Here is an 8566-nt window from a genome sequence, read left to right as displayed (position 1 = left end):
CAAAATATCCGTCACATCTACTAAAATTCGCAATAACGAGCAAACAATCTTATGATTTACGATTCAAATCTTAAGATTCAATTCACTCATATCTATGTCGATTCAAATGTTCAAATAAATCTTAACTATCAACAAATTTATCAAATTTTACGATTTTTGGTCCCCTATATTACATACATTTTTTTTAAAATTTTTGTCCTTAAACAAGAAATGCACCCCAAGTGGGGGTCAATTTGTAATTTCTGGAAATCCACTTCCTTGACTGAAACAATTTTGGAAATTGCAGAATCACCGCTATACTTATTCCATTATCCCAGTCGTTTCACCCAAATAGCAAATTTAACACCAAAGTGGATCTCTCTTGCAATATCCGAAATATCTGCCACCAACGCAGTATGCTTCGACTCCTCAACTATAATCGCAGGTGACTCATTTACGAAAACTCGCAATACCGAGTATAAAATCTTATGATTTACGATTCAAATCTTACGATTCAATTATTCATACTTAAGTCGATTCAAATGTTAAAATAAATCTTAAATATCGACAAAACGATCAAATTTTACGATTTCCGATTTAAGAAAACAATAATTTATTATATTATTTATAATTAATGTGTTATAATTACTATTTTGGTCCCTATATTATATCCCAATTTTAGTTTTGGTCCTAAAACCGAAAATGCCCCCAAGTGGAGGTTAATTGGTAATTTTCGAAAATCCACCTCCCTAGCTGAAGCAGTTCTGAAAATTGCATAATCACTTCTATACTTACTCAATCTTCCTAACCGCTCCACCCAAATTGGAAATTTGATCCCAAAGTGGATCTCTCTTTCAATATCCAAAATATCCGCCACATTTATGAAAATTCGCAATAGCGAGCGTAAAATCGTATGATTTACGATTCAAATCTTACGATTAAATTCATTCATATCTATGATGATTCAAATGTTAAAATAAATCTTTAATATCAACAAATCGATCAAATTTTACGATTTTTGGTCCCTATATTATTATACCTATTTTTAATTTTGGTCCTTAAACCAGAAATGCACCCCAAGTGGGGGTCAATTTATAATTTTTGGAAATCCACCTCCCTGGCCGAAACATTTTTTAAAATTACAGAATCACCCCTATACTTACTCCGTCTTCCCAGCCTATCCACCCAAATTGCATATTTAACCCCAAAGTGGATCTCTCTTGCAATATCTTAAATATCCGCCACCAACGCAGTATGTTTCAAGTCCTCCTTAGCTATAATCGCGTGTGACTCATTTACGAAAATTCGCATTACCGAGTTTAGAATCTTATGATTTACGATTCAAATCTTACGATTCAATTTATTCATACCTAAGTCGATTCAAATATTAAAATAAATCTTAAATATCGACAAAACGATCAAATTGTACAATTTACAATTGAAGAAAACTTTAATTTATTATATTATATATAATAAACATGTTATAATTACAGATTTGGTCCATATATTATATACCATTTTTAATATCGGCCTTTCAACCGAAAATGCCCCCAAGTGGAGGTCAATTTGTAATTTCCGAAAATCCACCTCCCTCGCTGAAATTGCAAATTTGACCCCAAAGACTGGATCTCTCTTTCAATATCCAAAATATCCGCCACATTTACGAAAATTCGCAATAACGAGCATACAATCTTATGATTTATGATTCAATTCATTCTTATCTATGCCGATCCAAATGTTAAAATAAATCTTAAATATCAACTAATCGATCAAATTTTACGATTTTTGGTCCCTATATATTACATACATTTTTTTTTTTAATTTGGTCCTTAAACAAGAAATTCACCCCAAGTTGGGGTCAATTTGTAATTTCTGGAAATCCACCTCCCTGGCCGAAACAGTTTTGAAAATTGCAGAATCACCCATATACTTACTCCATATTCCCAGCCGCTCCGCCCAAATTGCAGATTTAACCCCAAAGTGGATCTCTCTTGCAATATCCGAAAGATTTTAAACTCGGTATTGCGAATTTACGAAAATTCACAATACCGAGTTTAAAATCTTTTGATTTACGATTCAAATCTTACGATTCAATTATTCATACCTAAGTCGATTCAAATGTTAAAATAAATCTTAAATATCGACAAAACGATCAAATTTTACGATTTACGATTTAAGAAAACAATAATTTATTATATTATTTATAATAAACGTGTTATAATTACTATTTTGGCCCCTATATTATATACCATTTTAAAGTGTTTAAACCGGAAATGCCCCCAAGTGGAAATCAAGTTGTAATTTCCGAAAATCCATATCTCTGGCTGAAACAGTTGGGAAGATTGAAGAATCACCCCTATACTTACTCCATATTCCTAGCCGCTCCACCCTAATTACAAATTTGATTTCAATATCCAAAATATTCGCCACATTTATTATCACAAGTTTATCATAAATAATATAATACCTTTAAAGTTTTCATAAATCGTAAATCGTAAAATTTGATCGATTTGTTGATATTTAAGACAACAAATCCACCTCCCGTCCAACACAGTTTTGAAAATTGAAGAATCACCCCTATACTTACTCCATCTTCCCAGTCGCTCCACCCAAATTTTACCTAATCGTAAAAAAAAAGATAAAAAAAGATGCAGCCTAAAAATCGATTTATGAAAGTATATCGGAAAACATAATACGATAAGTTCTTGTATTCACCCGAGGCACCCGGCACCGCGCATTGCGCGGTGCTCTACACTAGTATATATATATATATATATACCTTATACGTTAATGAATCCTCTTTGATCAAAGTTTAAAACTGGTAATTTCTTATTACCTAATTAATAATAGGGTTACATACAAAAATACCCCTGTACTATCGACTTTGTATTATATATCCCTATATTACACATAAATATAAAAAAAACCCCTCACATTACATTTTTTCAAGGGCAAATGGCAAAAAGGCCCATCACATGGGACTTAAATGCATTTTAGTCCACAAAAAAAACAGTCTCTCAATTAAGCCCATCCCCATGTCTTTAGTCTAAAATACCCTCAATAATATAATTCTTAACAATTCCACCCATTATGCTCCAACTTCCTTAATATTACACATTGACCCCGGATTTAAACAAATATATCACATTAACCCCCAAAACTTTTTTTTTTTCAGAAAATAATTTTTTTTCTGAAATGTTTTTTTCCGGCCAGATTCCGGCGTTGACCGCCGGAGACCGCCGGTCTCCGGCGTTGACTTTTTTTTTTTTTTTTTTTTTTTTTTGAAAACTTTTTTTTTTCCTGAATTTTTTTTCCGGTCGGTCAACCACCGTTGACCGCCGGTCTCCGGCGTTGACTTTTTTTTTTTTTTTTTTTTTGAATTGTTTTTTCTTAGAAAAAAAATATTTTAATTAATATTACTGTCTTGACTACTAAATTACTGTCTCAGACAATAATATTACTGTTTGGGACAGTAATATTATGAATATTATTTTTCCGAACAGTAATATTATTAATATTATTGTCTAAGACAGTTAAATTACTGTTGGAGACAGTAATTTAACATCCAAGACAGTAATATTAATTAAAACAAATTTTTTTGTAAGGAAAAAAAATAAAAAAATAAAAAGTCAATTAACAGTTAAATTACTGTCTCCGACAGTTAAATAACTGCTGGAGATAGTAATTTAGCAACGAATACAGTAATATTAACTAAAAATATTTTTTTTAATAATAAAAAAGTCAATTAACAGTTAAATTACTGTCTCCGACAGTTAAATAACTGCTGGAGACAGTAATTTAGCAACGAATACAGTAATATTAATTAAAAATATTTTTTTTAAGAATAAAAAAGTAAATTAACAGTTAAATTACTGTCTCCGACAGTTAAATAACTGCTGGAGACAGTAATTAAGCAACGAATACAGTAATATTAATTAAAAATATTTTTTTTAAGAATAAAAAAGTAAATTAACAGTTAAATTACTGTCTCCGACAGTTAAATAACTGCTGGAGACAGTAATTAAGCAACGAATACAGTAATATTAATTAAAAATATTTTTTTTAAGAATAAAAAAGTCAATTAACAGTTAAATTACTGTCTCCGACAGTTAAACAACTGGTGGAGACAGTAATTTAGCAACGAATACAGTAATATTAATTAAAAATATTTTTGAAGAAAAAAAAAACAGTCAATTAACAGTTAAATTACAGTCTCCGACAGTTAAATAGCTGCCGGAGACAGTAATTTAGCAGCCAAGACAATAAAATTAATTAAAATATTTTTTTTAAGAAAAAACAAAATTATTAAAAAAAAAAAAAAAAAAAAGTCAACGCCGGAGACCCGGCGGTCAACGGCCGTTGACCGGCCGAAATTTTTTTTCAGGAAAACGAAAATTCGAAAAAAAAAAAAAAAAAAAAAAAAAAAAAAAAAAAAAAGTCAATGCCGGAATCTTGCCGGAAAAAAAATATTTCAGAAAAAAAGTTTATTTTCTGAAAAAAAAAAAAGTTTTGGGGGTTAATGTGATATATTTGTTTAAATCCGGGGTCAATGTGTAATATTTAAGAAGTTAGAGCATAATGGGTGGAATTGATAAGAATTAGGGTTAAAATTGGGGTCAAAATTGAAATTAGGGTTAAAATTGGTTAATTGATGAAATTGGGCTAAATTGGGGTGTAAATCATGAAATTGGAGTTGAATTAGGTTTCAATGAATTGGGGGTAATTTTGGTATATATAAAGGGATTTTCCTTATTTGCAAATAAGTTTGAATGGGGTGGGTTTATTTGAAAAACAAAAAAGTTGGATGTCCCTTTTTGAATTAAGTGCCCTTGTCATGGGCCTATTTGCCATTACCCCTTTTTTCAAATATGACGAAAATACTCAAGCATATATATATATATATATATATATATATATATATACTAGTAATTTCACCCGTGCGATGCACGAGATTAGAACAAAATTAATGCAAAATAATATTTCGTTTATATCATAAATTTAAGGTGTCAAAATTAGAATAGTTTATATTATTAATTGCAGAAAGACCATAAAAAAATGGAAATAAAGAACTTTTCTAGTCAAAATTTCATGATACATCATAATAAGCAAAAAAAATATTGCATAATTATATTGTCGATTATTTTCCCAGCATGCAACGAACAATTCAATGCATCTAATAAAATTAACACAGTAACAATCACTTGGTTGTACACTTGTAGTCCCTATCACTACCAATATAATTTTTAGGGGTTGAATTTTTGTAGAACCTACACCTAGTGAATTACACCATGTAGTTTTCAACCGTAGATCTACATATAATAACACACACGTCCATATGTATGTGCGCTTAGTGGATAGTTATTTATGTAGATGTACGGTTTAAAACTATATGGTGTATTTAACCGGGTGTAGAATCTCATAAACCTAGTCAACATTCAAAATAATTAATAACAAAATATTGTACAGTTTCAAATGCTACTGGATTGGAGTATGGGAGTTGACTTAAGTTAGCTTTATAAACTTAACATATGACCATTTAAATGAAATGCTTAACTGTAAACACAAAACTAACTTTAGATTTGTGATGCACGAAATTTTTGTATTTTTAGAGATTATTTAAAAAGAAACACATAAAAATAAAAATATATGGAAAAAAATATTTAATATAATTAATGAAAAATGTACACGATTCGAGATTTTCAAAGTTTCTTTAAATATTTTGTATATGACTTAGTGCAGTGATAATATTCTTATTCATAAAACTGAAATGTAATTTTTGTAAACATATTAGATGTCCAGAATAAAAGATACATAAATATATTGAAAACATATTACCATTTGACTGAGATGCTTGGTTATACCCCACAACTTTAGAGTAATACATTGAGTGTATAACCCTAACACTTGCTAGTTGTGGGAACCTTACAAACTGCTGTCAGCTAGCTAGCATTTTTTAATCTTCATCAATCTTTTATAAAAAAACACAAACGCATGAAAAAAATATTTAGTATAGGTAGACATTAATGATGCAAATGACGAAATTAAATTAATTTTTACGTTTAGTTGTTAAGAAATTACAAATGAAACGATACACATCTTTTCTTTGAAGGAAACTCTCAATACATAAATAAAAGAATTTTCAGAAGAACATTGTTCATAAAGGATACAAATATTGGTTAAATTTCATGCGACGCGCCCCGCCCTACTCCCCCACCCCTTCCCTCATCTCTCTCTCTCTCCTGCCTACCCACATGCCTACCCCCTACAGCCCCACCCACCCCACCCTTCTCTCTCTCTCTCTCCTGCCTATCCCCCCCCCCCCCCCACGTGCACCACCCCTCCATCCCCATCTACCCCTCCTTTCCCCTATTTCTCTCTCTCTTCTCTCTCCACTCCGGGCTCCGTGCCCAGCTTCCCCCACACACACCGATTGAGCGGCTCCACGCCGCGCGGAGCCGAGTCGCGCGGCTCCTCTCACATCTTCGAACTGCGCGGCTCCGTCTACTGGTTCTGCAGCAATTTCTCCGGATAACCCTAATCGCGTGCAATCGGAACGCGATGTTTCTTTCTCCGGTGCACGTTTTTTACCGGAACTCGACCCAATTACCTTCCCTATGGTTCCAAAAGTCATCTCGGTCTCTACAACCGACTTTCGCAGGATAATTTTCAACTGTTTCGCCTTCCCCACTTGGGACATATAATTATTTTATCTGCTGATCTTCTCAGCCAGAGAATAGATTCTTTTCAACAACGAAGTATATGGAGAGCAAAATAAAAGAGAGAGAGATATATAAAAAAAAAATTTGATTACTCACCCATATTTATTCGGCGTGGTTCTTGATACTCTCCTCTACTGATTTCACAAGGACTTACCTACTACTAAGCAAGTTTTTATATTTATGCACTTTAAATATAAATCCGCTCACGACTCCGGCCCACACAGTAATAATAATAAATTAGGGTAAATTACAAATACCCCCCTGAGGTATGGTCAAATTACAAAAACACCCCTCTTGTTTGGATAATTACAACCACCCCCCTCAACTCCTCAAATTTAGTGGAATTTTCAAGATTATATTTAATATTATCACTTTTGTACCCGTTTTATCCCATTCTAACTCTACATTATGAAGCAAGATGATCATAATATGTGATTTTTAGCATGTATATATCAATTTGTGGTGCATCGGACACTGTATTTTTTACGCAAAACGAGTACAAACTAGAGCACATTTCACGGAATCTAGATGACTATGTTGAATTTGGCACCATAAAGGTGGAGGTCTAAGAAAAAATCATAGTTGAGGGGGGTAGATGTAATTATCCAAACAAGAGGGGTGTTTTTGTAATTTGATCATACCTCAAGGGGGTGTTTGTAATTTACCCTAATAAATTATTATTATCATCCCTCCGTCGACGACACAAACACGAAGAACGAAATACAATTCTACTCTCGACACGATCCGGCACTTCACCCCAATTCACTCCCACATCGACTCGAGAGTGGGGGGCATAATGATATGCCTATTGGCCCAGCCCAATAGACCCATATTTACTGGGACACAGGCCCAACTTAATAGCTATTTATACGAAGGCCCAATCACACCCACAGAAAGTTGGTCCCGATAAATTGATCTCGGCCCAATCAATAAAGTATAAATACAACTTAAATTCATTTAATAAAGGTACGTTATTATTATTCTCTCAATTCTTCTATTCGAATTCTCTCCACAATTACCAACTATCTTCACGTCTGACTTGAGCGTCGGAGGGGTTTCCGCCGGATCAACCCCCGGCTTAGATTACGTGTTTTCTGTTCGCAGAATCCTAGAGTAAATTAAAGTTCTCAGGACTATCTAGCTCGTGAGCACGTGACCTACTTTGCTCTCCCAGCTTCAACACACTAGGTGATTTATTTTTTACGTCATCATATATATATATATATATATATATATATATATATATATATATATATATATATATATATATATATATATATATAAAGAATCGTTAAACAAATAATTCTGGGGCAAATTACGGCCACCCTTAAGTTATGGTCAAATTACGAAGACCCTTCTTGTTTGAGTAATTACAACTATTCGGCCTATTCTCTTCAATTATGTATTATCTTACGAAAAAATCCCTCAAAAGGTAAATTTAAGAATGTTAAATCGGTAAAACCGAACCAAAATATCGGTATGCCGACATTTCATACTGTTCACCGAACTGAATATACGATTTGGTTCAGTAAATAACCGAATTACATAAATTTTACGTATAAATATTTAAAAGGAGGGGTGGCTGTAATTACTCAAAAAAGAGGAGTTTTTCGTAATATAGTCATCCCTTAGACCATCTCCAATGGTCAGGGGGTGGGTAGGGGTGGGGTGGCAAAACCACCTCCAATGGAGGTGGGTAATGAGGGGGTGGGTATGGCTTGGGTATGGGTGGGGAGGAGGGGAGGGGGTGTTTAGCTTGAGCTGCCCCCTTCCAGCTCACTTGCTGGAAGGGGGCGTGTGCCTACTCTCCAATTTACTTTTTTTTTTTTTTTTTTTTTTTTTTCTTTGTTAACCGATTGTTTTTTTTT

The sequence above is a fragment of the Erythranthe guttata genome, chromosome 14 (assembly GCF_056151865.1).
Source record: "Erythranthe guttata isolate IM_541 chromosome 14, IM_541, whole genome shotgun sequence".
Classification (NCBI taxonomy): domain Eukaryota; kingdom Viridiplantae; phylum Streptophyta; class Magnoliopsida; order Lamiales; family Phrymaceae; genus Erythranthe; species Erythranthe guttata.
Note: the sequence above shows the minus strand (reverse complement) of the source record.